Source organism: Staurois parvus, unplaced genomic scaffold, assembly GCF_062004578.1.
Source record: "Staurois parvus isolate SC_StPar_1 unplaced genomic scaffold, SC_StPar_1.0 ptg000285l, whole genome shotgun sequence".
Taxonomy (NCBI): domain Eukaryota; kingdom Metazoa; phylum Chordata; class Amphibia; order Anura; family Ranidae; genus Staurois; species Staurois parvus.
The window spans coordinates 2,062,604-2,070,000 of NW_028318081.1; the positions used below are offsets into that span (position 1 = coordinate 2,062,604).

The window sequence follows — 7,397 nt, forward strand, 5'->3', positions numbered from 1 at the left end:
CTGGCTGTCATGCTGTTGCTTTGCTTGCAATTAAGTATTTAGGCTGAGCTGGAACAACTCAACAGATTTGGAGTTAAATCTTCACTTGCTGCATGCTTGTTCTGGCCAGTGTTTTAAACAACCGTATTGAAGCCAGGGGATCAGGAGGATGTAAAGGCAGTTTTGTTTCAGTGTCTCCATCTGCTCAGCAATGATTTATTTTGCCTATTGGCTGCCAGACGTTTGTTACCGATCAAAGTATTGTCAAAAACAGAGGCGTGGGCAGGAAAATGTGTCATTATGTATATGTCTTTGTTACCAGGTATAAAAATAAATCTGTTTACCTAAAAATGAATCACAGGAGCTGATAAGTATTTACTAAGGTTCAGGCAGGCAGAAGGAGGAAATAGTTACAGCTATAACTGTCTTCTGGGAATGTCCAGCCAGGAGTGAAAGCGCCTGTGGGCAACAAAGAGCGAGCCGTATGTAAATTTCACCACAAGGAAAGAGGCTTCATCATAAAGCAACAAGGCAATAAAAGGTATGTACAAGTTCACACGTGCAAAGCATGGAAAAGGTCAGCCTTTGCTATACTTGTAACTAGAGGCATAAAAAAAGCCATAGCAGCCCACAGGTCTGCAAAGGGGCTTGGGGGTGGAGGGGGCCCCGTTATAAAAAAAAAACGAATAAAAAAAATCAGTACACACAACCAGGGGCGTATTTACCACAAGGCAAACAAGGTAGTTGCCTAGGGCGGCATTTTTCAGGGGGGCAGCAGCATTTTTCAGGGGGGGGGGCAATGCTGTCCCTTGAAAGAGGGGACACATGCAGCATGGGGACCAGGTGGGATCTGAGAGAGGCTGCAGGATGCTTGATGGTGTATACAGAGCCTGACACTTGTTCCTGGGGAGGTGTGAAGGTGAGTGTCTTATCTCTTGCTGGGGCGGGGGCGTTGCCAGTGTATGGGGGGCAGTGGTAGTGGAAGGCGCTCTCAGGTGGGGGCGGGGGCGTTGTTGGTCAATGTCAGGCTCTCTTCCTGAGGAAGGTGGGTATTGGCTGGTGTCAGGGTCTCTCCATGGTGGGGGGGACAATTTATGCGTTGCCTAGGGCAGTACGAAACCTAAATACACCACTGCACACAACTCATCACTGTATCATTAAAGTGAAGAACAAAATGCTTTGAGCTCATTCACAATAGGGGGGGTGGTAAAAACACAGTTAAGCCACCTTCTTGAAAAAAATAATAAATATACGTATCTTTGCAGGAAAAAAATAGTGTTGTTTTTTTTTCAGAGGAGTCTGCAGAGCATTGCACCCGCGAGCTGTGGAGTGTGGCTGAGCAGCGGCTTCCGGGCGTTCAGGAGGTGCCGCTAGTCAAACTAAGAATGCTTGTTGCTGCTACAGCATGTGTGCTTTGGGATCGCTTCTCGGCCTTTTGGCTAAGATCAAGTGTAGTATCTGTTCTTATCAGTGTCCAGTGGGGGTGCTCCCGACCATTCTAGCTTTGCGGGGATGGTTGTTGTATAGTACCCTCACTGGTATGATGGGGGTCCGGAAGGCTGGACCGGAGGGACAGAAACCAGGGGGCGCCACGATACGCTCTGGGACCCTGGGAGTAATTCCTCTGGGAAAGCTGGAAAGACCCAGTACCTCCTGATTTGGACGGATCTACCTTGGTCTGGCCTGGGGCTGGGGACGCAAAAAGTCCGCAAACTCAGTGCCCCCTGGGGAAGCCGCTCTCAGGGGTGTCACTAGTAACACTTGGGTGTGGGACCCCACGGTGTGAAGATGACACATGGCCACTGTTTTTCACTTCTTTTTGCACAGCGCCCTAAGGACCAGGTCTTTTGGCTAAGTCCAGGGCAATTTTTGCTACAGGCCTCAGGGCCTGGTCTGTGCACTATTTGGCACGGAACCACTTTTTTATTTTCTATTTATTTATTTATTTAATTTAACCACTCCCACGTTTGTCACTTTTTCTGTTCTTATGTGTGTGTTTTTCACGGATGGAGGGTGTGGGTCCTCGGGCCTTACCTGAAGTCTAGGGGGAGGATGTGTGGCCCTACGGTTCCTTCCTCCCCTGATCCCTAGGGGGTTTTCTCTTCGGGAGAACCCCCTTGCCTAGTACTGGATGTCCGGCTTCGGCTGGGCATAAGGAACGGTGGTCCACCAGGCCTTTTGGCCAGGAGGACCAAATGGGAACCTTGTCCCTGTCAGGAGCTTCGTGCCCCGGGGGATCGGGTGAACGGTCCAACCCTTTCGGGGGTAGGACAAACACACCCCTAAGTGCACTTTTTCGTGTGGTGTTTTGCACTTGCACTTTTTTTGTGAACACTTACGGGTTTTTTCGTTATAGTTGCACGTTTGCGGACTTAAAAAAAAAAAAAAAGTGTGCTTTGGGATCGCTTCTCGGCCTTTTGGCTAAGATCAAGTGTAGTATCTGTTCTTATCAGTGTCCAGTGGGGGTGCTCCCGACCATTCTAGCTTTGCGGGGATGGTTGTTGTATAGTACCCTCACTGGTATGATGGGGGTCCGGAAGGCTGGACCGGAGGGACAGAAACCAGGGGGCGCCACGATACGCTCTGGGACCCTGGGAGTAATTCCTCTGGGAAAGCTGGAAAGACCCAGTTCCTCCTGATTTGGACGGATCTACCTTGGTCTGGCCTGGGGCTGGGGACGCAAAAAGTCCGCAAACTCAGTGCCCCCTGGGGAAGACGCTCTCAGGGGTGTCACTAGTAACACTTGGGTGTGGGACCCCACGGTGTGAAGATGACACATGGCCACTGTTTTTCACCTCTTTTTGCACAGCGCCCTAAGGACCAGGCCTTTTGGCTAGGACCAGGGCAATTTTTGCTACAGGCCTCAGGGCCTGGTCTGTGCACAATTCGGCACGAAACCACTTTTTTATTTTTTCTTTATCTTTATTTATTATGCACTCCCACGTTTGTCACTTTTTTTGCTCTTATGTGTGTGTTTTTCACGGATGGAGGGTGTGGGTCCTCAGGCCTACCCTGAAGTCTAGGGGGAGGATGTGTGGCCCTACGGTTCCTTCCTCCCCTGATCCCTAGGGGACTCTTCTTCGGGAGAGTCCCCTTGCCTAGTACTGGATGTCCGGCTTCGGCTGGGCATAGGGAACGGTGGTCCACCAGGCCTTTTGGCCAGGAGGACCAATTGGGAACCTTGTCCCCGTCAGGAGCTTCGTGCCCCGGGGGGTCAGGGTAAGCGGTCCAAGCCCCTTTAGGGGTAGGACACAGCACACCCCTAAGTGCACTTTTTCGTGTGGTGTTTTGCACTTGCACTTTTTTTGTGAACACTTACGGGTTTTTTCGTTATAGTTGCACGTTTGCGGACTTAAAAAAAAAAAAAAAATGTGTGCTTTGGGATAGAGGTTTTACAGAACTAAAAGTTGTAAGCACCCCTGTCAGTGGTAAATGGTTTGTCTCAACCCTCTAACTGCTACTTTATCTGGACAGCTCAGTCTGTTGAAAAATAACAGACTTACTGGCCAGATCACCAGATGAAAAGAAAGGAAAAAAGCATAGAAAAAGAAAACGAATGCAGCCACCGCTTCTCAGAACTCGTAGGCTGTGATCTAACAAGATTTTATTTATTTGGGTTTATTACTGCTTTAATGCTCCATGCACACTAGTGTTTTGTTTTTCTTGTAAGCTCAAAAAAAACGCTGGTAAATGCGTTACTAGTAGCGTTTAGGAGCATTTAGGTGCATTAGCATTTTATTAGCGTTTTTACATTACATGTAGAAGAATAGGGGAAAAAAAAAGGTAGAAAAAAGCTGTTAGGAGCCTTTTAGTAGCGTTTAGGAGTGTTTAGCATTTTTTCTGCTGGAAAATCACTCCAAAAAAACAATACAAAAACTATTTATTTTCTGCTCCTAGACACTGAAGCTAAAAAAAATGCTAATAGCCTAAAGTAGTGTGCATGGACGAATAGGACAACACTATTAAACTTCCAGGAGCAGAAAAAAGAAAGAAAGAAAAAAAGCCTCTAGGAGCTTAAAAAATGCTAGAGATAGATATCATATTTCCCCGGTACAAATCATTAGTAAGACCTCATCTGGAATATGCAGTTCAGTTTTGGGCACCAATTCACAAAAAGAACATTGGGGAACTGGAGAAAGTACAGAGAAGGGCAACCAAACTGATAAGAGGCATGGAGGAGCGCAGCTATGAGGAAAGATTAGAGGAACTGAATGTATTCTCTCTTGAGAAGAGGAGGTTAAGGGGGGATATGATCACCATGTATAATGCATAAGGGGGGGATATGATCTCCATGTATAATACATAAGGGGGGAAATGATCACCATGTATAATACATAAGGGGGGATATGATCTCCATGTATAATACATAAGGGGGGATATGATCTCCATGTATAATACATAAGGGGGGATATGATCACCATGTATAATACATAAGGGGATATGATCTCCATGTATAATACATAAGGGGGGATATGATCTCCATGTATAATACATAAGGGGGATATGATCACCATGTTTAATACATAAGGGGGGGATATGATAACCATGTATAATACATAAGGGGGGATATGATCTCCATGTATAATACATAAGGGGGGATATGATCTCCATGTATAATACATAAGGGGGGATATGATCTCCATGTATAATACGTAAAGGGGGATATTATCTCCATGTATAATACGTATGGGGGGATATGATCACCATGTATAATACGTAAGGGGGGATATGATCTCCATGTATAATACATAAGGGGGGATATGATCTCCATGTATAATACATAAGGGGGGATATGATCACCATGTATAATACATAAGGGGGGATATGATCACCATGTATAATACATAAGGGGGATATGATCTCCATGTATAATACATAAGGGGGGATATGATCACCATGTATAATACATAAGGAGGATATGATCTCCATGTATAATACATAAGGGGGGATATGATCTCCATGTATAATACATAAGGGGGGATATGATCACCATGTATAATACATAAGGGGGATATGATCTCCATGTATAATACATAAGGGGGGGATATGATCTCCATGTATAATACATAAGGGGGGATATGATCTCCATGAATAATACATAAGGGGGGATATGATCTCCATGTATAATACATAAGGGGGGATATGATCTCCATGTATAATACATAAGAGGGGATATGATCTCCATGTATAATACATAAGGGGGGATATGATCTCCATGTATAATACATAAGGGGGGATATGATCTCCATGAATAATACATAAGGGGGGATATGATCTCCATGTATAATACATAAGGGGGGATATGATCTCCATGTATAATACATAAGGGGGGATATGATCTCCATGTATAATACATAAGGGGGGGATATGATCTCCATGTATAATACATAAGGGGGATATGATCTCCATGTATAATACATAAGGGGGGATATGATATCCATGTATAATACATAAGGGGGGATATGATCTCCATGTATAATACATAAGGGGGGGATATGATCTCCATGTATAATACATAAGAAGGATATGATCTCCATGTATAATACATAAGGGGGGAAATGATCTCCATGTATAATACATAAGGGGGGATATGATCTCCATGTATAATACATAAGGGGGGATATGATCTCCATGTATAATACATAAGGGGGGGATATGATCTCTATGTATAATACATAAGGGGGGATATGATCTCCATGTATAATACATAAGGGGGGACATGATCTCCATGTATAATACATAAGGGGGGATATGATCTCCATGTATAATACATAAGGGGGGATATTATCTCCATGTATAATACATAAGGGGGATATGATCTCCATGTATAATACATAAGGGGGGATATGATCTCCATGTATAATACATAAGGGGGATATGATCTCCATGTATAATACATAAGGGGGGGATATGATCTCCACGTATAATACATAAGGGGGGATATGATCTCCATGTATAATACATAAGGGGGATATGATCTTTATGTATAATACATAAGGGGGGATATTATCTCCATGTATAATACATAAGGGGGGATATGATCTCCATGTATAATACATAAGGGGGGATATGATCTTCATGTATAATACATAAGGGGGGATATTATCTCCATGTATAATACATAAGGGGGATATGATCTCCATGTATAATACATAAGGGGGATATGATCTCCACGTATAATACATAAGGGGGATATGATCTCCACGTATAATACATAAGGGGGGATATGATCTCCATGTATAATACATAAGGGGGGATATGATCTCCACGTATAATACATAAGGGGGGATATTATCTCCATGTATAATACATAAGGGGGATATGATCTTCATGTATAATACATAAGGGGGGATATGATCTCCATGTATAATACATAAGGGGGGATATGATCTCCATGTATAATACATAAGGGGGGATATGATCTCCATGTATAATACATAAGGGGGGATATGATCTCCATGTATAATACATAAGGGGGGATATGATCTCCATGTATAATACATAAGGGGGATATGATCTCCATGTATAATACATCAGTGGTTCATATAGTGAACTTGGTGTAGAGTTATTCACCCTGAGGTCATCACAGAGGACAAGGGGGCACTCTTTACGTCTGGAGGAAAAGAAATTTAATCTCCAAACGGGAAGGTTTCTTCACAGTGAGAGCTGTGAAAATGTGGAATAGACTCCCTCAAGAGTTGGTTCTGGGCAGCTCAGTGGATTGCTTTAAAAAAGTCCTGGATTCTTTCTTGGATACACAGAATATAACTGGATACTAACATTTATAGGTAAAGTTGATCCAGGGAATATAAGATTGCCTCTCGGGGGATCAAGAAGGAATTTTTTTCCCTGCAGGAGTATATTGGATCGTGCTTTGCTGGGTTTTTTGCCTTCCTCTGGATCAACTGTGGGTATAGGATTACAACTTTTTTTTTTTTAAATGATTGAACTGGATGGATGTTTGTCTTTTTCCAGCCAGACTAACTATGTAGTGTGCATGGAGCCTAATAATTGTTAAATGTTTTACCATTCTTGGGTCAGATTTAAGAGAACTGGAACAAGCACAAATCAGGTTTCATCTTTCCATCAAAACAAATAATTTGATCGGTTGTGCCATTCAAGAGCTCCTCCTTTGCACCACCACCATCATCTATAGGCAAAAGGGGTCCTTGTCATCAGGGCTTCCGTTAGAAACCACAGGGCCCCTTACAGCCAACTTGACACCCCCCCCCAAAAAAAACGTAGTTTATTATGCTTCAGTTATGAATGAACACAGTGAGTGATCAGTACCAATCACTCATTGTGTCCATTCAGGAAAGGAAAGGGTAAATGTGACATATTTACCGGACCCCTCACTCTCCATCCTGAAGGATCCTATTGTGTGCTTGCAGCTGCCGGTGGAAAGGAGAGGAGGGAAG

The 7,397-nt window shown here is 43.7% G+C and overlaps 2 pseudogenes; both read left to right on the top strand.

The window, feature by feature from the left end:
* Positions 1–1,398: 1,398 nt before the first annotated feature.
* Positions 1,399–1,514, top strand: LOC149458543 (U2 spliceosomal RNA; annotated as a pseudogene).
* Positions 1,515–2,380: 866 nt separating this feature from the next.
* On the top strand, positions 2,381–2,496 carry LOC149458544 (U2 spliceosomal RNA; annotated as a pseudogene).
* The last annotated feature ends 4,901 nt before the right edge of the window (positions 2,497–7,397 follow it).